Source organism: Pteropus alecto, unplaced genomic scaffold, assembly GCF_000325575.1.
Source record: "Pteropus alecto unplaced genomic scaffold, ASM32557v1 scaffold98, whole genome shotgun sequence".
NCBI classification, from domain to species: domain Eukaryota; kingdom Metazoa; phylum Chordata; class Mammalia; order Chiroptera; family Pteropodidae; genus Pteropus; species Pteropus alecto.
Window position 1 is genome coordinate 15,610,817 of NW_006443570.1, and position 27,333 is coordinate 15,638,149.

Below are 27,333 nucleotides of genomic sequence, written 5' to 3' on the forward strand. Positions count from 1 at the left end.
TGTCTCTGTCTCTGTCTCTGTCTCTCTGTCTCTCTGTCAATAGGCCTTCTCAATAAATTGATTTCTATATAAGACATATAAATGTTGGTGCTGCACAGAACCTCATGTTGTAAATGGAATAAATGGTGATAGACCACTTTCACTAAGAAGCCCTGATCAGTATAGAAAGTAAAATTTTGTTATCTGGGCTTGAGACATGTGTGCTGTTTTCGGTATGTCTGAAGCCCTGTGAGGACTGGCTTGGAGAATCACAGAGGAAGCATCATTTAATTTTTTCCGCTAACCTTTCCCTCACATTTTAGAGATTGCTACTGAGATTTTTGTAAGAAAAACTATTTGTAGTGAGAATCCTGTCACGTGTAAGGTGCCCTACCTGGTAACCACATCTTTCCCAATTTATTTGTCTAATTAGTGTCATTTTCAGATGCTTTTTGATTTTAAGCAGGACACTTTTGGCTGAATGCTGAGCTGATTGCAGTGAGAGTTCATTCTACATGGGTTACTTCTGTTGCTTTCTGGCTCATTGCTTCTGGCTCTGGGGGAACTCATAAAAATACCTGGAGGGATAGGCCCCAGGTAATGCCTGAACTGTATTTCGGGTTGTGGAGCCAGCAACTGATACCTGCTTAAAGAATCTTTTTTTTTTCCATGCCATAGTAGGGACTGCAAAATAATATGAAATGTGCTTTGCTTTATAAACTTTTCACCTTCCTTAGTTCCCCATAGTGATTAGACAGTTAAATGAATAATTGCACTTTTACAGTCACACACGTCCCCACTTCCCCAGTCATCCCTAATCCTTGACAATCAATAATCTGTTCTCTATAATTTTGTTGTTTCTGAAATATTATGGAAATAGAATCATAATAGTGTGTGACCTTCTGAAATGCACATTTTCCCCTTAGCATGATGCCTTCCATCTAAATTGTTGTGTGTAGCAATAGTCCATTCTTCTTTATTGCTAAGTAGTGTTCCGTGGTAAACTACTTAGTTTTTTTAACCGTTCACTTACCGAAGGACATTTCGGTCGTTTCCAGTTTTTGGCTAACAGATAAAGCTGTTATGAACATTTGTGTACGGGTGTTTATGTGGATACAAGTTTTAACTTCCCTGGGTTAAGTGTCCAGGAATGCAGTTGCTGTGTCTTATGGTAAGTGTATGTTTAGAAATTGCCAAACTATTTTCTAGAGTGGCTATACCATTTTACAGCCCCACTAGCAATGTAGGTGATGTAGTTTCTCTGCATCCTTGCCAGCATTTGGTATTGTCACCATTTTTTATTTTCCCTTCTCTAGTAGGTAGCATATCTGGTTTTTAAGTTTGTCAGATAACTTAGTGTACTGATTCGTCTGACAAAGAGCGAAGATTTTTGAGTTTTATGTATTGTTAGCCCTCCCTGTGGCCTCTGTACAGTGCTCAGTGGTCTGTTGCCTTCCTTTTTAATCTGCCTGCCATGATTTCCTTGAGAGAGAGAAGACTAACTAAGACTAGATTTAGGAAGAAGCAAGAACTCTTTAGGAAGAAGCAAGAACTCTGAGCATGAGACCAACTCCCTCCCTTTATCTGGCAGTACCTAGCGCAGCCCTGCTTCTAGCATAGTGCTATCAGCGATGATGATGAATAAACAATGCTATCCCCAAAGTATGAATTTTTGGTTAATTCTTTATACATTTGCCTCAATGAATATAGCTTTAAATATACTGAAAATTTGGCTCAGAATGGCCCTAACAACTTGTTCAAATTGTTCTATTTTATTTGTGAATTGATTACAGGTACCTTATTTTTGGTAATGTTAATTAGCTTACACTGCTCATTTAAAAATACTAAAGTAGCACAAAAGTGTACATATAAAGCAGAAGGTAAACCTCCATCCCTACCAGAAGTAACTGCTATTAAATGGTTCTAGACTTTTTAACTATATGTGTTTGTATTCTTTCTATGTATATATGTATGTATTCTCTGTGTGTGTATGCTCCCTGCCTGTTATTCTGTAGTGCCTTCCCCCCCGCCCCCCAGAGGTTAATGTATTTTGGGCATTTTTTCCTGTGATTTTTTTTAAAGCACTTAATGCTTGGGACAGAGCTTTGGCTTCCTTTCTCTAACCTTCCCCCCACCCCCACCCCTTATAAAAGAGATGAGAGAGATACCTTTGAAAGACCTAAACAAAATATATTTTATTCATGTTACAAGGTTTTGGGTTGAAATAAGGTGGTAGCTTTATTTGCAGGTAAATCAGTACAATTCTGGATGTTAGATCTATCTATCCATTTTATTATAAATAATGCAAGTCTGATTTTATGATGTGATTTCTTGCAGAACCTTAAGGGAAGCAAGAACTGTGAGCACAATAATCTTTAGAGAATGTACAGCCCTTTGGGTATTTGTCTACTCATCAGCTGCATAGTCAGATGGAGTGTTTTCTTAAGTGCTGCTGAAATGCACAGTTCAGTCTTTATTTTGAAATCTCTCCTGTCTCCTCTTCCTCTTCCATTACTTTCATTACCTCGATGGGACATACAAACTGTGCAGTCTTATCCTTTTATTTCCATAGCCTACAGAAGCCAGTTTGAAGATTAACTGTAGGTGAACAGGTAATCTTATCCACTTGGCGAGACATCATCCATCAAGATGAAACACATGTCAACAAAAGCCTTCTAGACTTGGGGACCTGGATGAAGGTAACTTAATCTTGTGGCATTTTTAGTAGAAACCAGGGTGGTTTAAGAAGTTTGGCTTACTGAAAGCAGGACATGATTATGGGCTCAGGGATTGAAGTGAGAGAGAGGGAGAGAGGAAAGTATATGTGTGTATTTGGGGGAGGAGAAGAATCCAGAGATAAACAGTAAAGAAGAATTATGAATTCAGGAAATCTTCAAAATTGAATTACAGAATTTTTATTCTGAGAGGGTGGTTACTGGGGAATAGAGCAGGTGCTTACTAGTCACTTCATTGTGAAGCTGTTGGAGTTGTTTAGGTGATGGAGTCTGATGACAAAGGCCTTTTCCCTGCCCTTTTTCTATATTAGCAGCTCAGGAAAAAAAAAATTAAGAAAGCTTTGTATAGAAAATGACGTGCATCAAATAGTTCCAAGATTTCCATTGCAGAGTGTCTAAAGTGGGCTGCCCGAGATAGCTGTTTGTTGGTCACATTGCTGACTTCCTTTCTCCCAAGCTTGTCATCAGTTTCTCAGACTGTGTCCTGTCAGCTTTGGATTTTTCCTTTTCTGCAGGCTTGCTGTGTTTTCAGTTCCTGACATTTGGGAGCCTAGTATTTCATTGTGTCTGAGATAGGCAGTTGCTGTACCTTTTATATTGGATACCTTTCTGAACTATGAAGTATTATACCACAGTGGATGATAAAGTGCCCACAATTATGTTACAGAACAGATTCTGGTACCTGTACCAGTGGGGACAGACTCGGTTTGTGTCTCCTCATGGAGCTCAGGGGTTGTTTTGCAGCAAAGTGCTGTGAGGAGGGTTGTGCCTCATGCAGTGCCAGTTCCTGTATCTGAACATGAAAGTGGCTCGTTAAAGATTAAAAGGACTGCCTAGTCTTCTGGCCTCAAGATGGAATGATCCCCGCCATAGCGACAGCCTTTGTCTCCCAGGAGAGGCCATTTTATACATCAGGTTTGTGCTTCCAAATGTTACAGTAAGCCTGAGTTGGCTGATGTTGTGGTGATAAGTTGGCATTTGGGAACTCTCAAGACATGTGAGCTATGTAGCATCCCATGGTTTAAATTTCTGGGGAAAACTGCCTCATCAGGAAGTCAAAAGCCTCTACTTTCATCCCCTGTCTTTGGGGAGGTTTTCTCTTTTGTTTTATTTGACTATTCTATTGAGTTAAGTGAACTTTAATTTTCACAGCCATAAAAATTCCATTAAGCCCCTTGTACTGCATCCCAGGTGTGAAAATGTCTCAGTATAACACCACTGGATGGCAGCTAAAATCTTTAAGAGTAGTTAGGATAATTGTCTCTGGAGGCTTGAAGAAAATAATGGTCCACTCGAGAGGATAGGTTTAGTTCACTTATTATGTTCTTGGTGGTTTTTGTGGGTGAGGTGAGGGGACTAATGTTTAAGACCTGCTCAGTGAGACTACTGTTCAGTCTATGGTCTTGGAATAAAACTTTTCATTTCACTGGGAGTAGTGCTTGCGGGGGGACACAGCTATGACCTGTCTCTCAAATCGTGATCCAAGGCCCATCTGCATCAGAATCACTTGGGAGAGGGAGATACTCATTAAAAATTTCAACTCTGGGGCCTCCCTGCTAATTCAGTCTGGGGACTGGGATAGAAAAACGATTATTTTCAGTAAGCACCCCTGTTGATTCTTAAGTACCCCTAGAGTTGATTCTTGAGTATCCTAAAATTTACTGTTTTTCATGTTTAATTTCTGTGATTTATCAGGTGATAGATGTTTGGTTGACACACATTATCTTTTTTGAAGAAGTACACTAGTTTAAAAAAAGGTTATACAATACCAGAACATCAAAGATTAGAATTTGACAATGTCCCTAATTCTCAATGTGATGAGACAGCCAGGGGTTCCTGGAAATTTAGATTTACCAGTTCACCAATCAGAAAAAGGAGGTGGACATAGATAAGATTAATTTAGTTAAAAAGAAGAAATGTGCAGTATCATTTAGGATGTTGGGAATGGGAAAATAGGTAGGTATTGAGAAGAGAAAGTGGGAAGGGGAAAAGATGAAAGTAGTTTATAAATGGTAAAAATTTTAAACTTTAGTTGAATTTTAAATTACCAAACAATTGGATATATGCTTGTCGTTAAAAAAAAAAAATTCAAATACTGATAAAGCTAAAAATACCTCCCCAATCTGCTCCCATTGCAGTTCCCTGCCTGGTGCGTGTATCCTCCCATATCTTTTTGTATGTATTTGGTAATTTTCTGTGGATTTAGAAGACTGAAGAATCCTGAAAAATGAATATTTTTTATTTCTCTTTTTGACGCCTGTTTACTGTTTATAATGTTATGATGTATTGCAGGAAAAAAAAAAACAAATGTGGGCTATCATTGGCAATACATATATCTGTTCAAGTAAAACAATGGGTATGGGTGTGTGCAAATTTTATATATTCACCTATACACACAGAACACATATACATACACATATACCTATAACATCTATCGTATCCATCCTTAAAAAGTAAACATATAACTTTGGGTAATAAATTACTTGTCTGAGTTTTAAGATAATGCATTGAATGAGCTTAAGCACAAAGCCACAATTATTTTTAAAATTTCTCAAGTAGTTTTATACTCTCATAGTTTCCATATAGCCCCATAAAACCTCAAATGCCTGAAACCTTTAATTCAAATTTAGCATCTTTTTTTTTAAAGCTCTATGTATGTAATCCTCACCTTTTCTAGTCTAAAAGAAGGAACTAGGATGGAGTATGGTTATATTTTGGGGAATCTGACTGAAACTGTACAGAATCCCAAACAGGGAAATGATAACCTGTGCCAGCTCTCCTCATCTGCTAAATGTCATTTATCTTAGCAGAATTAGGAAGTTTTGATGTTTCTGGCTCTCATGTTGCTCTTCCTATACATTACATTTATTTGCTGGGCACAGTGCCATCTGGATTTTCTCTTCCTTATTTAAAGTTTACTAATACAGAATGGGTCAGAAGCTTCTAACAATACTTTGCTTTTCTAAGAGTTCATATTTGTACTGTATGTGCTTTGAGAGTTGCTCCGTATTAGAATGTGACTTATCATCAACTACAGCAATATTTTTTAAAGTGTGGTCTGGGAGATAATGGTTGTTAATTGCTGTAAATATACTTTTATCATTTAAAAAGGACTAATTAACCTACACTGTAGGAAAACTTTAAACATTTTCTGAAAAGGAAAACACTGAAGGGGAGGAAATAAAAGAGGGAACATAAAACCTTATACAAGGTTGGCTGTGGCTATTCTACTGGAATAATGTAATTAAGGGGAATTAAGTGAGTTGGATAAATAATTTTCTTTTTAAACTAGCCCCTTGAAAAGGAATAGAATTAAGTAACACAGTTTTTAAAACCCAAATTATAGTGGTCTACATGTATATTTTAATTGACCTAATAACATTTATTGGATAACCAGCAAGTTGGCAGCTACATTCAGAATTCATGCCATATGAGACCTACCTTGAAGAATGGATGAGGCTAGGTATGGTGTCCTCTAATGCCCATGTTAAGAACTAGCTAGTGACCATGGGAAGTTTTGAGCAGGGAACAGAAGGAACTGATATGAACTTTAGTTTCTTTCTTGTCAAATGAAAACTCATAGAATGCAATCTTTTGTTTTCTTTATATAGCACCCATGCCAATTCTAGCCTGTCAGGGCAAATTCAATTATAATATCTGTCGATGAGCCAATCATTCTAGAATTGACTTTTTAAATAAGCTGGCTAATAAATGAGAATCGACATAAATTAGGGATTTTTCTTTTAAAAGCAAGTGTTAATGTATTTTTCCATAGACTCTTATGTACCTTAAGCACCTAGTAGGTATGATGGTGGATAATTTAGCTTTAGTGTAGAGAAGATTGCAGGCAGCTGATGAAACAAAAAACCTCCAGTATTTCTAATTAGAGAACTTGAGTTGTCTAAGGAAATAAAGAGGTCAGAGAGGGCCTTGTGGGGAAAAAGAACAGCCTGGTTAGAGCTGACAGAAATTCACCCTAATGATTGATTTAATCAGCCTGTGGTAACTGTGCAAGTTCTCCTAGTCCTCTGACCCAGGTGTTCTAATTTGTAAATGCAAAATGATTTATCAGCCTCTTGGGGGAGATCTTCAGCGCTATGAACCTCCTACCTTCAGTAATCTTGCTGTCTTGAGCCCCAGCTGTTCTCAGATGAAATTTCAGAAAGTTACCACTGGAGCTTTTCCAGTAAGGACTCCATCGGCCACTCTGATCGTCAATAGGGGAATGAGATGTATTTTTTCCCTGTAATTAGCACTTGATTTAAGAAAAATCAGTGGGGCACCTCTTCTAGGTTGCAGTTGATTGTGGTTGGCTGCAGTTGATTGTGGTTGGCTCAGGCTGAGTTGTTTGGGAAATACTATGCATTGCCTAGCATGAGTCAGCACTGCCCTGGGTAAACTGCCTGCTCTGTTGCAATCCTGCTTACCAAAAAGATACGTCCCCAGGCGGCACCATTCACTTTGCCTGAAAGCCACTGCTGTTGGTTCCTGAGATGATCTCATCGGAACATGGCTCCAGAGGACCTCAGCGGCAGGAACTAGAAACAGCTTGCTTTCTGCCATGGCAGTGTTTTGAAAAAGGCAAAATCAGGTAACCCCAGACTATTTTCTCTTAGTTTCATTAGTTAGACTGAGTTGCAGTAGAAACTGGGTAAATCCTTAGTCTTCAGAAGTGAGTCGACACCTTATCATTTTGGATATCTTAAAGTTAGTCATTCAGCTCTTTGAGACTTAAGGGGAAAAGTTTCATTTCATTTGGGATATGGATGTGGTTTTAGACCTAATGAACCATTTATTATACAAACCTTCAGGAAGTCAGACAGACTTACAGCTTTATCCATGTTTTGCTCTTGTGTTTTCTTTTCTTTTTGTATCTTATGAGAAATAGTTTAATCAAAGGAAGAGAGAGAGGCAAACATATTTGCTTATTTATCTAGTAGTTGTGAATATTGAATTCTAGACAACACTGTCTCACCAATGAGTTTCCTTATTTTCTGAGATATAAGAACCTCACCTCGTCCCTAATTCTGTTCAGGCCTTCTGCGCTTCACCTCTAAACTTTTAAATCTTCAGCCTTATCATTAGGTAGTTGCCCCTTTCAAAGTTTGCTTCTACTGCTACAAATACCCTAAACGATCTATGTTCTCTTTTGCCTTAGGCCTTTGCACAAAATAAGCCTTCTCTGAAACACACTGCACCAACTTAACCTAGCAACCTGGCTTCTGCCTAGAAGTCCCTTCATACTCACCAAGACTGAATGAATGAGTGCTCAGGAGAACCCTGTGTTTACTCTGATCATAGGATATATTAAGAATCAGCATCTTTTGTAAGAATTATATTTATAGTACTTGGCACATAGTACGTTCTCTGTAACGATAGAATGAAGAACAGCCCATAGTCTACTTCCTCAATTCCGATCTTCCTAGCAACTCTTTATTTTTGCTTTTACCCACATTACCCTACTTATGTTTTCCTGAAGATCATCAGTATACTCTTAATTACCAAACCCATGTCCTGGTTTCAGCCTTCATCTTACTTAATCTCTGCTAGCATTTGGCACTATTGAACCCATTCTTTTTTTCCCTGCAACCCTTTTCATTTGGCTTTGAGACCTTGTCTCTTCTGAGTTTTCAGAGTATCTTCCTATTATTTCTTCTTATTGTCTTTTGATTATCTTTTAAATGTTGAGATGCTTCAAGGCTTTCTTTGTCTTAGGTATCTTTTCACTCTTCCCTCATCCCCTTCCTCTAATGATCTCTAATATACCCTTAAATTCAGCAGTCCTCAGTATGTCTTACCAGCATAGCTGTTTCTCCCAAACTTCACATCTTATTTCCAACTTGACAAATCTTGAGAAATGTTGTCTCACTTGACAAATCTACCAGAATGTTCAAGAGGCACCTTAAGTTTAATACATACGTAACAACTCATTATCTCCCCTACCAGTATCTGTTATCTGCTTGTATCGCTGTACATTTGAACACTGTTAATTATGTCCACCAAGTCTTCCCGTTTACTCTTTTTATGCCTTATATCCTCTAAATATGCTAAATATATGGTTGCTAAACCCTTTTGATTACTATATTGGAGTATTGTGTAATGTGTCTTTTCTTTATTTCCACTGATTGCCTTAATTTACCACAGGTCAAAAACTGGACATTTTATTTAACCAGCCCAATGGCTTAAAATTTTGTGTGTGAATACTTTTAGGTAGAACCTGTACTCCTCAGGTAGTTTTCAAAGAGTGCTACTGGTTCTCTATTTCTTGCTTAACTTGATAGGTAAAGTTCTTCATAATTTAACCCTATCCTACCTGTTACTATTGCCTGTCTTATTTCCTTCTCCTTTCCCTAGCCATTTTCTCCTCTTTAACCTCACTGAACTCATTTTTCCAGTTGCTGGTTATATCGTATCCTTTTAGGACTATGCCTTTTCTTAGTGGCCTCCCCTTCTGATTGGCAAGGTTCTCATCTCCTGAGAGACTTAATTAGTTCATATGTTAAACATTTTCTCACTTCCTCAAGCAGAGTTATTCTTTATTATTATTATTTTTTATTTTATTAGTTTCAATATACAGTACATCGGTTAGACATTTACATAGTTTATAAAACGAGAGTTATTCTTTCTTATTTGGACTTCTACAGCACTGTATCTCTTCTACTAGACTACTGCATTCCTTGGGTGAGACAGTGTTGTCCAGGGACTAGACTACTGGTCCCTGTCCTAGTTCCATCAGACCAGGGCTGAAGTGGGTCCCGGGATTAAACCACTAGACTAAATACTGTTATTAGTCTGGCAGAATTAGAAAATTTGTAAGCTCTCATGTTAGATGACATGTTTTTAGTTCCTGTTTGATGAACTTGAGCCCATGGTGCCTATTCCTTGTGTCACCTGAAACCACCAGATAACCATTCAAAGTTAATTTGAAGATTTATAGGACTTGCTGAAACCTAGTTCCATAATGTCACCTAATATTTTTATAGAACTCTACAAAGTATTCCCTGTATCATTTTATTTGATACCTATATTACTCTGCGTTGGGTGGGCTTTATTATCCCCATTTTACTGTTGATTTTAAAGCTACTTCTGACATTGAAGCACATACTTTCAGATAAGACTCAGAAAATGTTTTACATTGCATTAAGTAACTGGTTTGTCTTTGTAGTTAAATATTCTCTGTTGGGTTCTACAGAAATTGTACCTTTGCTCAATAGGCAAGTGCTAAAGATCTTGTCTTTTACAAGGCCACTTTATCTTTGAGGTAGGAGGAGGAGCCTGCCTGATATGAAAAAGCCTTAACAATGTTAAGAGACCTTGACTTGGATTAATAGTGTGCTCACCCCAACCTCTCAGCCTTCTCTGTTGTGCTTCAAATGTCTAGAATTTGTTAAAAACTACTGCAGTAGTGGAGTGTCAGACCAAGTTGATGAGTGAAGGGAGTCATCACATAATGGAGTAGCTGAGTGTTAAGAGAAGAGAAGGTTTCACAGTAATTCTAAAAAGTGATTAAATTTGTAGAGTAATTCATAACTTTTGGGTTACTAATATGCCATATTTGAGACTATGTGGAATTTGATTACAAAGGCTAGGAAATAATCTCTGTTAGGTACTGGTAGGTGACATCCAATTTTGGCCCTCCCATACTTAATAGAGGATAAAATGATTAAAAAGTTTAAATAAGTCATCATTATAAATTTTTTTTAAAAAAGAAAGATTTTAGCCTGGAAAAGGAAAAACTAAGGAATGGCTTGATTACCATCTCAAGTACCAGAATAGTTTTTGCCAGGGGGATTTGGATTAGTTGTTCTTCATGTACTTCAAAGACTTAAGAGGAAATGGGCTTAAATTGAAGGAGTAATTTTAATGAATATGCGAAAGTTTCTTGATCTTCAAAGTTGAGAGACATTTGAATGACTGCTAAAAGAGAGCGTTGAATTTCTGACCATTTCAGTTATCTATTATCATGTAACAAATCACTCTAATATTTTTAATGGCTTCAAATGACAACCCTTTTATTGCTCATAATTCTGTGGGTTAGTAATTCAAGGAAGAGGGACATATGCTTTGCTCTTGTGGTGTTAATTAGACTGGAGGATTTATCATGGCTTCACTCACATATCTGCGGCCTCTGTGCTGGCTGTTTTCTGGGACATCTTGGTTCTTCTCCATGAGGTCCATTTTTCTCTTGGCCTCTCATCATTCATTAATCTAAACTGGGCTGCTTTTACATGATGGTTGGCTTCCAGGGTACAATAATGGAAGCTGCCAGGGCCTCTTAAGGTCTAGGCCTGCGACTCATGCATCATCACTTTTACCGCATTTTTGGTTAAAGTAAGTCACCAGTGTAGCCCACATCCAAGGGAAAGGGACATGGACTCCACCTCTTGAAGGATAGAATGTCAAAGTCACACTGCACAAGGGTGTGCAGTATGATTGAAATTATTGTGGCCAATTTTGGAAACAATTTACTGCACTGACCTTAGAGATTTTGAATGAGAGAATAATCAATACGTGTTTATTGAATAGTTTGGACATATGATTTACAAACTTAGCTGCATATTAGAGTCATCTGGAAGCTTTTTACAAGCATAGACTCCTAAGGTACCACACATGTGAATCAATATTTCCTGGAGGTTTTGGCACATAAGAGATGCTGTGTCCTTTCAGGTAACTATCAGTAAAATGACCGTGAGGTTAGGGGAAGGGGAGAAGACGAATCCAGATAGGTATAATATATAAGGCAGATTGATAGGTGCCTTAAGATAGGCCTGCTGGTCTCTTCCTGGTTTTAGCGCTTGGCTGAAACCCTCTGCCTCACATGCTCTACCTTCTAGTCTGCCTAGTGTAAGTTATATCTCATTCAGTTAGCCTATCATCCAGTTTCTTGATGCCTCACTTTTTTCTTATAGCTTCTAGCACTTTTTTCTTCATAGCATTTTTAGTTTATAATTAAATATTTGTTGGATTATTTGACTTATGTATAATAGACAAAATATGTGTGCTTTGCTAACATAGTGCCTGCCTCATAAAAGGTATTGAGTAAGTATTTGTTGAATGAATAAGTGGTTGATTGAATGCATGAATGAATGAAGCAGTAGTTGAATTCAGTTTTAAAGGGTGATTAGGATTTTGGACAGGTGGAGCAAATGAATGGGGAATTCATAATTCTGAAGCAGAAAGAGTGGATTATGTTGCTCATATAATTTCAGAAGATTGGAAGAACTGGTTTGGAAAAAGATGAAGGGTTTGGTTTTGTTTACTTGGTATGCTAAATTTGGGGTCTGGATATTTAGCAGGCATTTAGAAATGAGGTATTGGAACTGAAAGGTGAGATTGATTCCAGATCTTTAGATTTGGAGTTATCTGATTAAAGACTGTGGACTCTATTCATTCAGTGAATACTTTTTGAACTTCCACTGTGTGCCAGACAACTATGTTGTAGGGAAGGTGAGCTGAAGTCTGACAGATAAGGGCCAGCTTCATGGAAAGAGTTGTGGAGAATGTTCCAGGAACCACAAGTGTGTAGGCCTTAGGGCAATAAATAATTTATTATTTTGGGAGAACTTAAAGGAGACCACCAAAGGCTTAGGGTGAGGTGAAGGTAAGGGGAGAATGGTATGAGGTAAAGTGGGAAAGGTAGGCAAGGCCCACATTAGATGGGGCCTTTGTGGACCATATAAGGAGTCTAGGCTTTACAGGACATTGTGAGAAACCACTGAAGGCTTTACGGCAGAAGAGTAATAAGCAGTGTGTGTGTGTGAGTGAGAGAGAGAGAGAGAGTGTGAGTGTATTTTTTTTTTTTTTTTAATAAAAGGTTAAGGTTATGACAAGGGCATGATGGTGCATGGTAATCCATTCTGGCAGCTCTCACATAAAAACAAGCCGTCAAGGCGACTTTTTTCCAATATTGATTTAATTGTCTGTCTTTTGACAGGCACATATATCATTGGCTTTAATGGTCAATCAAAAGTTGGCAGGCTCAGTGTTCCCATTCTTTCCTCTACACGACATTTGGCATACTTAATCAAAATGCTGCAAAGTGATGGCTATGAAGAGTTGATGACTGAGTCATCTGCTGTACAGGAACTTGAGAGGGGAAAAAACCCTAAAAAATGGAGCCAAAATATATTTTAGTGGAGAGGAAATTGAGACAGCACATGTTCCAAGTGTCCTGTGTTTTGAAGTAATATTTCAAAAATAGACTTGGATATTTAGCAGGCATTTAGAAATGAGGTATTGGAACTGAAAGGTGAGATTGATTCCAGATCTTTAGATTTGGAGTTATCTGATTAAAGACTGTGGACTCTATTCATTCAGTGAATACTTTTTGAACTTCCACTGTGTGCCAGACAACTATGTTGTAGGGAAGGTGAGCTGAAGTCTGACAGATAAGGGCCAGCTTCATGGAAAGAGTTGTGGAGAATGTTCCAGGAACCACAAGTGTGTAGGCCTTAGGGCAATAAATAATTTATTATTTTGGGAGAACTTAAAGGAGACCACCAAAGGCTTAGGGTGAGGTGAAGGTAAGGGGAGAATGGTATGAGGTAAAGTGGGAAAGGTAGGCAAGGCCCACATTAGATGGGGCCTTTGTGGACCATATAAGGAGTCTAGGCTTTACAGGACATTGTGAGAAACCACTGAAGGCTTTACGGCAGAAGAGTAATAAGCAGGGTGTGTGTGTGAGTGGGAGAGAGCGAGAGAGTGTGAGTGGATTTTTTTTTTTTTTTTAATAAAAGGTTACCCTGACTACTGTGTCGAGAATAGAGTGGCAAAGTGGGGACCACTAAAGAGGTGTTTGCTGTAATTCTTAAGAAAGTGTCATACAAGGCAGGGTATGGCAATGGATGTAGTGAGAACAGGATATTTGCAGAATATATGTAAAATGTAGAATCAATAGAATTCACTTAGAGAAGAAAAGGAAGAATGGTTAATACAGAGCATTTAGGGGGCATTTAGGGGGCAAAAAGAGGAACTAGGGAAGGACAGGAAAAAAGATGGTCTTTGAAGTCAAAGGGAGAGTCAAGCTACTGCACTTTCGGTGGGAGCTAAAGGGGAAGGAGGAGCCTATAAGAGAGACTGAAGGAAGAATATGGATAGGTCTGCAAGGAGGTCATGAAGTTTAAGGCCTTAGGGAAAAGCCATGCATTTGGCCATCGGAAGGTCATTGTTGATCTTGGAGAAAAGGCTTTCAGTAGAGTGGAGTGGAGTTAATGAAAAAGTGTGTGATATGAAAGTGAAGCAGAATACTAGCTACTCTGTTGAGGGGAAGTTGGGAATTAAAGAGATAGTGAGGCCTAGCACAGAGCTCACTTTTTGCTAACTTGCCCAGAGAAGTATGTGTGAAGGCAGGTTTTTAAAAACTATAATGAGCCATTTACTGAGTATCTGTATTCTATGCCAGTCACTGTGCTGGGAGCTATATCAAGACTATTTATCTTTGTCTTTAAACAGTTTGCCTAATAGTATAATGGCCTCTAAAATGAATTTCTAAATTCTAGGGATCTGTAAGACCTTCCTTTGGGATATGTGAAGGAAATGTTAGAGCTAAGGTTTTTTAGATTTTTATCTTACCCTTTGAAATTTTTTAGTGTTGTTTTAGATAGGACAGTGTATTTGTATAGTAGTACTTGTCTAATTTGCTGTTATATATAGGTATATTGGAGATGTGCTAATTTTTTTTAACTGTTGGTCAAAAATGGTGACTCTACTGGTCTAGTGAATAAAGGAGAGTTATGGAGCTGGAGAGAAAAGAGGCAGAGAGACGTCGGATGAGAAATCAACATGCCAAGTGGTCTGCACATTGTTTTAAACCTCTGAAGAACCCTGTGAAACCTGCATGAAACCCAAATGGGTTCTTGCAGTGTCTCCCTGCAGCAATAAAGGAGACAGGATAGAATAAGAGGATAGGAACGAGAAGCATCCAATTTGGACGGGAGGTAAAGTGCTGTCAGATGCGTCTGTGTAAAACTGGTCAGAAAAAATAAAGAACCCTGTAAAGTTATTTTCCCCATTTTATAGACAAAAAACTGAAGACTGGAGAATTTAACTTGTCCAAGATCACACAACTAGTTAAATGGTAGAACTGGAATTTGAAACTTGGTCTGTTTTACTTAAAAGCCTTATCACCTCGCTTATTCTTCTCCCTCTTTTTCTGCTTAATGCTTTTTCACATTCTTCCATCTAATTTTCACAGTGATTCTATAAGGAACATATTAAAATGTCCATTTTGCTGTTGAGGAATCTGAGGCACAGATGAAACATTTAGTGCATGGTCACATATCTAGTATATGGCACCAGCTGAACTCCTGATTGCAGTGATCTTTCTACTCAACCATGACCACTGCCTCTCAAAATAATTGGATGGAACTCAGTTATTTGAGTAAAGTAGGTAAGGCGGTTTCTAGTTATCTTACGAAGTTGGCAGAGGATAAGGGTTAGAAGATTACTTAGACAAAATAGAAAACAGTAATAGTTCTCATTTTTTGAGCACTCTGTTGTTAAGGGTTTGCTTTGATTGTCTCATTTTGGTACTCGTTTTTACAAATGTAGAAAATGAAATTTAGGTGAGTTAAGCACCATAACTGGGGTCACACAGGAAGACTGATTTCTAATTCCAGGCCCCATGTCCTAAACCCTGCACAACACGGCTCTTTGGAAAGTTGATGTGGAGACTAGAGATGAACAGAAGATTTCTTAGCCCAGTGATGGCGGCTTGGTCCTGGTTGTATGCATTTGTTGGGAACCCAGTAAATGAAGTCTTTGGACTTTTCTGTAATATTTGGTAGCTCAGGTGTGGAGAGGTTGGGGAGGGTAGGGGAAGGGAGGGACAGAAAAGTGTAGATTAAGAGTTCAGTAAATCAGAAAAGGACTCCAGTGTGTAGGAATGGCAGATTGCAATGGATTGTGTTAAGAGAAGTTGTGTTTTAAATTAATATTACAGTAAATATTTTTTATGGTTCTGTTTGATGCAAGGTATATTGGAGGTATGGAGGAAAGAATACAAAGATGGATAAGATAAGACCTTTGACTTCTAGAATGTTAGAGAGGATAAAATGCTTCACCGTAGCATATGACTGAAGGGTCTGAGAGGTGGAAGGTGGAGAAATATTATCCATATTGGCTTGTTGTAGATCGAGGGTGACATTATGTAGGGCTGGCCTGGTGGATGCCATCTAGCTTCTCAAAAAGACCCCTGAGGGTTTTGGTTACTATGCTTTAGGTCTGGTTCTGAGTTCATAAAATGTATTTTATTTTGTATCTGGAAATGATCAGTCTTTTGGAGACAAGATTCTATTCACACTTTTGAGTGACCATGTGCAAAAAGGAATGCCAATTTATTATTTTAGACTGAAGGATTCTTTTCCTGTTAACAAGATTGTGGATTTTGCTAGGATATTGCTTTTCAATATCAAGAGATCTGAGAAATGAAACAGTAATATCAAACTTGAGATCATGGAATAATATGATAGAATAGTTTGTGGGGAAGGATGCAGTTACAAAAAAGCTAAGATTATTGATTGCTTACTATAAGCCAGGTATTATACTAAGTCCTTTGCATACAGGAGGACATTTAATTCTCCCAGTTTCCCTCTTGCAAAGTAGGCACAATTATCCTCAATTTACAAAAGAGGAAACCAAGGCTCTGTCCAAGCTGGTAAGAGGCTCAACTGACATGGGAACCAAGTCCCTCTGACTTTTAAGAGCCTGCAACCTCACTGCTACTGTATCCTCTTCCCATTGAAGCTTCATGGAAGAACCTTATCCTGTTGCAGAGAAGATGGTGTCACCTAGCTCCAGTATTTCTCTGCTTTGGATAATTCTGGAGTCAAAATGGCCTCCTTTTTTTTTTTTTTTTTAAAGCTTCTAAGTTTCTTTGTTGACCACACTTTGATGTGGTCACAATTCTTTTTTTAAATATATTAATACTGTCATCCAAGACTTTTTGTCCTCTTCTTATTTTTGGTTTGGAAGACATTGCATCTTCTTAGAGGGACTTTACATATCTGCAAACATTGATTTTGTGTTGATTTTATTATCTTAATTTTATGGGTTAAGTTATGAAATTCCTCCAGCTCCCAACTTGTCAGCCTCCTCCACCCTCCACCCCACTTTCTCCACTGGATTTAAATTCAAATTCTGAGTCTGATTTTGGAATACTTAGTCTGGCTTCAATCCAGCTATCCAATTTAGCCATGGCTCTCTGGATTGCTGGTTGTTGTTATTGTTGTGCCCACTTATATCTCAAATCAAATCCAGTTACTCACTGTACCTGTATGTCCTTGATTTCCTAGTTGGTTGTCCTTGGTTTTGTTGTGTTTTTGGCTTTGAATGTCATTCTTCCTGTGAAGCCTCCTTGTCTGATCCCTCACTGGGAGTAATCACTTCCTCCTCTGGGTCTCATAGTAGAAGATTCTCTTTCATGTCTCCTTTATGACGCAATATACTTTCTGCCATATATTTCAATTGTTTGTATACATGCCCTTATCTCCTGTTAGACCATAACCTTGTTGTGAACATCTGTCTGGTTGAGCTTTGTATCTCCTCTAGTGTCTAGCTTTGTTCTCTGTACATAGTGGGCATTTTGATATCTGTTGTATGAATGAATGGATAAACAGAATTTCAGACTTAAGTTTCTGCTCATTGGTTTATGTTTCTTTCCCAATCTTCACTTTTCTTCTTTCTTTTCCATTTCCTTTTCTTTTAAACTTGCTGTGCTTTCCTTTGCCTTGACTCACCAAACTTGTCTTCACTACTCCCTTTTCTTACTCAGATTTTGCTTCATTCTTTCCCCATTGGCAGTCACTGTGCAGGAGTGCCACATGCTGCTGGTCAGATTTTCTCCATCCTTTTGTGGTTCTGTTCTCTCCAAGAATCATATGACCAGCATGATTGCGTTAAGATCTTAATAAAAAGACCATGTGTAAAGAACAGTCCTTAAGGTTTGTTTGTCTGTTGCCTTCAAATGGGAAACTTTCTGATCCACATTTCAAGGGAAAAAGAAAAAAATCCTTGAATACTTGGGAGGTTAGATCAAGGCATATATTCTCACACTGTAGGATGTAGGATGTTAGAGGCATCCTATTTGACCAAAGAAGTAATGCAGTAAGCCACAGAAGCTTCTGCAGTTAGTGTTGAATCACTGAATTTTTTCAACAGCTGGAAGAAGCATCAGAGATTAGTGTAGTCCAACTCTCCTGTTTCCAAATGAAAAAACAGACCCAAAGAGGCTAAATGAAATGACATGTCCATAAAAACTGGGATATTTGTTGCCTAGCATTTACTCCCAACACTGAATGTGACTTGGAGGAGGAACCACTAGCTCTTTGAAAGCAATGAAAGTTTTGCTTGAGTGGAGTCTGGGTTTCTAAAACTGAAGGCTTTTTTGCAGTGCCGAAAAGAAGACTTAGGTTGGTAGGAGGTTGGATTAGGGACAGTGTTCACCGGAAGGGCCTTTTAAACAGTCCTGATCACTCTGGGTGGTTCCATTCTGGGAATCTGCTCAGTAGGGACTGGCTGACAGAAATCTGTTCCTTCTACATTTGAAAAGAGGCCAACGTTTAATAATAAAAACATATCCATATTTTTCTTGCTCTTTTCCCCAGCCTTTATATTCCAAATTTTGTTTAAGGCTTAATTTTCTTATCTTGGCACTTTTTATGTGAAATTTTTATTGCTTACTCTAGGTCAAATGTTAGTATGAAGCATGGGAAATCCAGAAACTGTCTTGGAGGCCCATGATTGTTTTTCGTGCTTTTTAGGTGAATCTTACCTCACTCACTGAAATTCTGTCCCGTGAACCAGTCATTGGCGGTTATGGAAAGTTACCTGCCTGTTCTTGGCTAGGGAGCAGCAGTGTAAAGACATAGCTCAGAACAGGAAGTCAAGTGCAAACAGGATGTGCTTGTCTTTACTGTAACTTGTGTTGCCTTTGTTTTGAAACTTGCTATGGTTAAAAAGAAAACTTTTAATATTTGAGCTTGGCTGAAGATGTCTCTGTTTCTGGTTTTAAAAGGAGCAACTAGTCCTTTTATGGCCCGTGTCTTTATACAGGAGGAGCACATCTTTTTTCTAGGGATCAGGTCATTTTTCCTGGTGCATGGTGGTTTTTCCTAGCTTATACCATTATTGGTTCATATGCATTATAAAATGGAACCACTTAATTGACTGCTAATTTGTTTCTTTTAGTAGCTGTAGGATTCAAGCTGTGCTTGGCTGTTTATTTTTTTAGTAACAATAGAAAATCTTAGCCTAGAATTCACCAGCCTTTTAAATTACAGGTTCCTTTTGTTAGATTCTAGGATTTCTAGTACATCTTTTGAGTGTTTTCTGAGCATGGTAGTTTACAAATTACCCTAGTTTTAGTCTTTGAATTGAAAATTTCCTTGAGTGTTGAAGGCCGGGTGTATTTTTTAACTGCCGAACTGTTTTACCCTTAGGCAAGTTTCTGGAGAAGAGATTAAATGAATAGTTTGTTTTGGGGGGTCATTCAGCTGGTAAACAATCTTAGGAACCCCTATTTTCTGAACCTCCCTCCCACTCCTCATTGCTTCCCATTGCGAAATCTGCTTTACTATGTTCATTAGGGGCCTGGATTGATTATAGAATAAATATCTATGGGGAAATAATCTTGGGATCTTTGCGGATTATTCTAACTGTTTGAATTATTTCAGAACAGGTCCATTCTGATGGTCTCAAACCATAAGCTAATGAATATGGGATAGGAAAAGGTCTGAGTCTTGTTTTGCATCCTGTATGTATCCTTGCCACATTATAAAGACGGTCATCTTTCCACTTTGTAATTCTAGGAGCAAATGTGTGAAGTAGTAGCACATCTCATCAATGAGAAAAACATTACTTCCTCATATCAGCACAGGTGTCTTTTCTCAGGAGAAAAAGAGCGGAAAATATGAGCCAGTGTGCACTTTGTTGTGGGATATATAGGCAAAGAATAAAACTTGAAGACCAGGTTAAGTACATGTGTTCACAAGGAGAATATAGTGAGAAAACAGGTTTTCTTTGTGGTACTGGGCGAACTAGAAATCTCTATTTCTGCTTCTTGGGATAGATACTGGTCATATCACATCCTGGCAGGAGCAGAAAACATTTCAGAAAGTCAGCATCATTTTCAGATTAAGAGCAAACATCAAACTAAGCCAAAGGTCTATGGAAGGAAAGGGTGGGTAGTCTGAATTCATCCTGGATTTATCACAAAATCCCACCTGACTTCAGTGCAGTGCAAGCACTTATGGAACACCAGGTAGGGGCCAGAGGTGTATGTGTTAATTCTTTGTATTTGGTAGGCAAGAGAGATTGAGGAGCTAAAGGAGAGAGTCTAAACTAGCTGGATTGCTGGAAAAGTGACAAAAATCTTAGCAGTGGGTATAACGGGGTAGAAATTTTACAGCCTAGGGCTGCACAGAGGACATAACACTTCTGACCACCTCTGAGAAGAATTCTTCAGGGAGTATAAAATTGAAAGCTTTTGGGAGGGGCCTGGAGTTGTTTAGTTCTTGGAGGATCTTTGGAAAACTAGATTGAATCTGATTAAAGATATCAGCATGTCTAACACAAAAAGGAAGATAGAGGATAAAGCAGATAAATTTCGTCACATTAAAAAAACCTTAATTATTTATAGCCAACTTTATTGAGCATCTGTTATGTGCTCAATAACAGATGCTCAATAAAGCTTAAATAACACCAGAGTCTAGAGTCCTTGTTCATTCCACATCACAGCACATTTGGCTATAGTAATTTGTGCAGTCCACTTTGGAAAGGTAAAATGCATAATTTTGATCCTAGACACAATTTTATTCTGAAGCGTAGCCTTTTCCCAAGGCATAGGAGTGCTAGAAACCTTCTCACCAAGTCGCTGGCTTTGTGAACCGTTTTTTATCCCAGTTACCCATTAGTTATTCACTGTGATAACATCTCATAGAAGCAGCTTCTTCAGTCAGAAGGTCCAGAAAAGCTTATCTGGTTAGTCTGGTTTCCTGCACAAGAGTTTGAGGGGGATCAGAGTCTCTTTATTCTTGATGAGCCTTGTTATCAGTTTTGATGGAAGAAGGGTCCTGTGGTAATTAAACTGCAGATCTGTTTATTCTGTTTTTAGCATTGTTAGGAGATTTTACTCTGAACTGCTTTCTTTCCTGATTGACTCACCCTTTGGGGCAAAATGCCTGGGCAGAAATTAAATGTGTAGGTTTCTCTGCTGCAGTGTTCAATTTGTCATCTCTCCTAAACTTCACACTAAGAAGCAGCCATTTAATTGGTCAGACCCCGAGGGTGATATTTTGGCACAGCTCCATTGGTTAAAATTACTTTTCCTTGAACTTAATAGCAGATGCTGAGGTCCCTCTGCAGATACTTGTCATAGACTAGTTGTAAGCAGGGAATTTCCAAGAACATTTATAACTTGTGATTATTAAGTATGTTTTTCAGTTGTTTACAACAGTTACCACTTTAGGAAAAGAACTCATTTATTACTAGTGGAAAGTGAAATCTCTCCTTTTCTTCCCCTTTTTCATATTATCATTTTAACACTTTATGATCCAAGACTCTCTATTGTTCTGTTTCATACATCCTTTTGTCATGTTTCTCCATCCACCTTACTTGTGCTGTGCATGTCAGTAGTAACAGGCAAAGCTCTGCGTGGACCTGGGCGTATCTGATAGAGGTCTGTCTCTTTGATATCTAGCATTTCTTTTCTCTGTTACGTTGCTTCTCTATTTGTTGTTTTCATTTTTATTTGTACTCCTTGCAATTCTTATCACATTACCATTCCAAGCCCAAATTCCCTGGAGGACATTGAAGCCTCTGTGCCTTGTGATGAAGGGAAGGGATGGAAGTGAGGGTCTTGTTCATCTTCGAGGCTTTTCCTTTCTGGTTTTCTAATGCTATAATATTTTTCTATTATTTAAAAAATCAGTTTGTTACTATTCTTTTCTTGTTTTTCAAATAATTTTAGCAGACACTTAAAAATTATCTTCAGCATGTGTGAGGTGGACATTTTACTGGCAGACTTCTCCTTACAGGTATTTATGTGGTTATATGGGCTAAAAGCCCTTAATTTGCTGATCACCCTGGAATCACGACTGTGGAATTTTCAAGCATGAATTTCTGCCCCACCTCTCCACTTTTTAAAGCCCTACTGTTGTTACCTTTAGCAGTTCTTCAAATGCCTGGTGATCGCATTTACTTGGCACTAAGGCTGGAGCTAAAGCTATAAAATAGACTCGTTCTTGTTTCCTGTTTCACTTTCCACCCCCTAACCCTGGGAAAAGAATACTTTAAAAAGAATTACACGAATTCTTAGGAAATCAATTAAATACAGTGCTGCTGGAATGCTCATCCCCTCAGAATGTAATCACCATGCAATGCAGGGATTTTTGCCTCGTTTGGTTCCTCGTTGAATCCCCAGTGACTAGAGAGGGCTTGCCAGACAGTAGCACTAAATAGATAATCAGATGAATGAGTGAAAGTTTGAGAGGTGTGTTATAGGGAGGTGTACAAGATGCCATGAGAGCACAGACAGGGTCACATTTCCCTGAGGAAAGAACTGCTGCATGTGTGAGCTAAGGTGGGAACAGTGGTTGAGAAAAAGGTTGAGAAAATAGCTTGAGGGAGGTTCCTAAAGACAAACTAAGCTTGGCATTTGAGGGACTGAAAGAATAGTAGGGTAGCTGGGGCTAAGAGCAAGGAGAGCAAGGGAGGCACTGAGCCCTAAGAGTTTATTTCATTATTATTTAATGGTTACCAGTGAAAAACTTTTAAAAGGAGAGTAATAGAGCATTGGTTGTAGTTGACGTAATTAAGTCATAAACCCCTACTCAGCTGGAACAAAGCTAGGCAAGAATAGAAACTGAAACACATCTTAAATATTGACTAAGGACTTATCTTTGAAAAGTCGGAGGCTTTCTATAGCACTAGTACCCTACAGTTGTAGTAAGTAAGAGATTGAGAGAACTTATTGGATGTATAAATTAAAATTCTGGGTGGTTATTCTGTCTATTGCATCTTTTACAAGGTCCTCAAGTGTTTAAAGGTTGGCTTGGTGGGTAGGTACCCCTTTTGGTGTCCCTAGAAGGGAATAGAAACTAGTATTAAATACTTCTTCCCTGCTGGCCACTTCAGGTGATTTCTGCTGTCTTTTCCATAGTCCATTAACCTTGCTTTCAAGAGCATGGGCCCTTGAATTACTAGTGCTTATGGTAGGGAGTTTGGATGGTGAAAGACGATCCCTTCTTTCTGTAGGACTGCAAATTAATCAAAGAACTTGGACTTACATCCCATCACCCTCTAGCTGTGTGACCCTGGTCCAGTTACCCAACCCTCAGGGCCCAGCCTCTTCATTTACAAAATGAGTATTTTAATTCTGATTTTTGCAAGATTATTGTATTAAATGAGTCAATAGATGGAAATGGTAACAACTCACCTGGCAGGCTAGATGTTTTGTAATGTTTTTCTTTTTCCTTAAAAGATAAAATCTTCCAGGACCCTTGAGTCTGAATAACGCCTACAATTTTCTTCTTGTCTACCGCCTGAAATAACAGCACAGGAGCTAAAGCTTTGATCATTTATGTTAAAATATGACTTGGGAATTGGAGGAGAGAGGAGACCAAGCCCCAGGCCTAATAATGTCTTTGAAGTCTTTGCCACCTGTGAATTGAGGTTCTGGAAGCTGGTTTGGAGAAAGGCAAACATTTAACATTAGTCTCATGCCTCATGATAATGCCTACCATTTACTGAATGTCTAGTATTGCCTTCTGCTCTTTCTGTAAGATTGAAAGCCCAGTGACTTGCCTAGTAGTTGCCTTATACCCTGACGGGTAAAGGTGGTAAAGGTATGCTCTGTCTTTATACTGAGCAGTTACTTTGTATCCAGCCAGAGAGGTTAGGTAAGTTCGTTCCAGTTATACTGAAACTCAGAGAGGCAACTTTCTCAAGCTCATTCAGTTACTATGTGTTAGAACCAGGATTTAAGGTCAGGTCTGACTGAGTCTAAAAACAAAATAAAACATATTTGGGAACTTTTTTTTTACTCTTCTGTTTTCTAAAGAATTAGCCCTAAAATAAAATTCTTATCTAGGAAATAAACATTATCCATTACCTACATCCAAAGGACTGCTTTGGAGGATGGAAAATGTCTATTAGGTTTTAGGGCCTTCGGAAATGTTTTCCTCTGTTCTGTTCTAGCCTTGTGAAATATCCCTTGTTTATGTCCAGCCCATATAGCATTTCAGCAGAGCTGTTCTCATTTAGTCCTTGGGTTCTAAAGTTCCACACTATACTTGTCTCTTCTGTGACTTAGGTATTCTGAATTCTTTATTCTGAAATAAATACCTCAGAAATAATCTCAGTGTCACAGAGAACATGTTTCATTGTTCCACACCAGCAAATGAGACCAGCTTGTAATATGCTTTACTCTGTGGGTTGTTTACTTACAAGCACAACAGTTGCCCTATTTGATGCTCATTGTGTTGTCACCAGCATTTTAAACCTTCTCTTTCTGAGGTAGACACCTCAGGCAAGTTTACTGGAAAATTCCAGTTAAGATTCTGAGATTCTGTTTTAAATTAAACAGTGTTGAGAGAGTTCAAGTTTTCTTTTTAGACTAACATTTTTAAAAGTAAGCAGCCTTCCAAGTTGAGAGATGATTTTAAATTTCAGGTGAGTTCTCAGGGTAACGATTGAGTCTGTATTGTGTGGATGATGTGATCAGTTGTGCCAGGGCCCCCACTCAACCCAGTCTCTTGGGGATGGTAGGACACTCAAGCTTTGGATGACCAGAGAGAAACAGGGTTTTGGACTTTCCAGCCAATAGTCAGTCACTGTTGAACATCCAGGCTGTTGCCATTCTAGAATTGTAACTTACAGCTTAATGATTATTTTAATGTGCTATTTATGGAGCACTTACTATAAGTTTGGCACTTTTATGTATTTTATTTTTCATCCCTACAATTACCTTCCAACAAGGGAGGTATTTTTTACACAGATGAGGAAACCGATTCAAAAAGCTTAGGTAACCTGCCCTAGGTTAGCTACCCTTTGTTTTTAATAAAAGACTTTTTAATAGTCACTTTTTGTCACTATAAATACTGATAAAATGCTTTGGGCCCTAAGGAGAGATAACTTGCCTCATCGGCTGTATTGATAAAATACCGAGTATTCCTTTGGCCTCAGTTCATTCCACAGATTATCTGGATGCCTACTATGAAGTGGCATTGTGCTTAGATGTTGTAGATAAAAAAATGAAGACAGATGAGGTTCTTGCTATAAACAAGCAAATAAGTATAATTACAGATTATAACAGTTCTCATGAAGGAAACTGAAAAGGCCATGAGAGAGTTTATGTGACTGAGGAGGACTCCTCTAAATGGGTAATATTTGAGTTGAGACCTGAAAGATGAGAAGGAGCAGTAAGTAGCGGCAGGAAGACCAAGTGCAGAGACCTTGAGGCAGTTGGGCTTGAAAAACTGAAGGTTACCATGGATTGACGCTTCGTGAATGGTGAGGAAAATAGCATCACATGAATTGGAGAAGCAAGCAGGGGCTGATGGCACATGCGGGGTCTTTACTCATGTAAGAAGTTGTAATTTTTATTCAAAAATGCAATTGGAGTCCATTAAAGAGCTTTAAGTGCATGTGTTTTGTGGGGAGGAGGGAAGTGGGTGATGCTTTGTGGAGAAAGAACTGGAGAAGGGCAGGAACTGAAGCTGGGAAACTAGTTAGGAGGCTATTCTTTCATCCAAGAAGCCATTCTAGACCCTGGAAATACAGTAGAGCACAAAATCCCTGCCCTCATGGAATTTTAATTCTAGTTAGGCGAAGTAGTTAACAAATAAGCAAATAATATTAGCTAGTACTAAGTGTTATGTATGAGATTAGCAAGTGACATTGAAACTGAGGGGTAAATGACAAGAAGGAGCCAAGTGTCTGATATTCTGGAGAGAAGAGTCTGGGTGGAAGAAACACAGCAAATTCAAAGAGCCTAAGGAGGGAAATGTGAGTAATAGATGAGAGATGGTGATTTAAACCACTGTCGGGGGCAGAGGAGATAGAGATGAGAATTTAGGACTATTCAGCTTAAGACTGGTATTTAAAGCCACTGACTGGGTCTCTTCCAGAGAGAGAGTGGGATGGAGAGGGTAATGAAGACAGCCTAGGCACTCCCAACATTTAAGAACAGAGGGAAGGGGAAGAACCAGCAAAGAAGCTTTGAAGTAGGAGGGAAACCAATGGTGCAGAGTTCTGGAGGCTTAGAAATGATCAGAGGGGAGAGTGTTTCTAGGAGGAGGGAAGAAGGGTCACCGTGTCCAGCACTACTGGGAGGTTGAGTAAGGTGAAAATGGAGAAGTTTCACTTGGACCTGACGACTTGGAATTCCTTGGTGATCTTGCAAAGAGGAAATTAGGTGGAAGGTTAGGATAAGCTGGACACTGCATGTGAGAAGTCGAAGAGTGAATTAGAGGTTGAAGAAATGGAGTCAAATATTTGAAGAAGTTTTGATGTACAGGAGAGCAGAGAAAAGGGCCTTTACTGAGGAGTGGGAGACATGGGGTTAGAATGTTGTTTTTTTTTTTTAATTGCTTTTTACAAATTACAACTATTTTCTTAGATGCTTTTTACAACTCATATAAACTTTAAAATATAACTAGATAAGTACATGTAAGTGTATGGTTTGACGAACTTTCACAAACTCAGTATCTGTATAATTAGCACTCAGCTTAAGAAACAGCATTACCAGAAGCTCCCTTGTGCCCCTTCCATTTACTCTCCTACCCTTGAGGATAACTACTATCATGATTTCTAACACCAGAGATTAGTTTGCCTGTGTTTAAATTTTATATTAATGGAATCATTTGGTATATATTCATTTGTGCCAGTTTTCTTTCACAGCATTATATTTATAAGATTTATCTATACTATTGTATTTATCAGTAGTTTGTTCTCATTGCTTTATTAACATATCATAATATATTTCTCCACTCTACTGTTGATGGACTTTGGATTGTTTCCAGCTTGGGGCTATTACAATAGTACTGCTCTGAACATTCTTGTATACTTATTTTAGTGAATATATTTCTGCTGAGTATATACCTCAAAATGAAATTGCAAAGCCATGGTGTGTGTGTATGCATGTGTGTGTATTTCCAAAGTGGTTTTACCAGTTTACACTTCTGCCAGCAGTGTTAGAGTTTCAGTTGCTCTATATTCTTGTCAACACTTGCTAGTATGTCTTTTCCATTGTAGCCATTCCAGTAGGTGTTTGGTGTGTAACACTTTGTGGTTGTAATTTCTACTTCTCTATGACAAGGTTTTTTAAACTCTGGGAAATTCTGTAGCATACCTGCATGCTGATGGGAAAGCCCCAGTAGAGATGGGAGGCAAAAGCTCAGAAGGGAATGGGCTGCAGGGTAGACAGACAGATTTTCTTCTTTGGGTGGAATTGGGAACATTTTTATCTTGTAGGCTTCAGGGTCTTAGCGACTTCGTTCAAACCCTGTAACTATGACCTTTAGCAAGTTTTATAACTTCTCTGAACCTTGGTTTTCTTACCTGAAGATAGGAAGAACTAATCTGCCTTCCCAGAAGTATTGTGAGGATCACATGAGATAACACT

The 27,333-nt window shown here is 38.5% G+C and overlaps 1 protein-coding gene across 1 annotated transcript in view; it reads left to right on the top strand.

Annotated features, from left to right (window-relative positions):
* Positions 1-7,160: 7,160 nt before the first annotated feature.
* RFFL (ring finger and FYVE like domain containing E3 ubiquitin protein ligase) overlaps positions 7,161-27,333 on the top strand; it is a gene marked incomplete at its 3' end in the record, with an annotated part of 41,598 nt that continues 21,425 nt past the window's right edge. Inside the window, exon 1 of the mRNA XM_006925156.2 lies at positions 7,161-7,305. The remainder of the gene's footprint in view (positions 7,306-27,333) is intronic.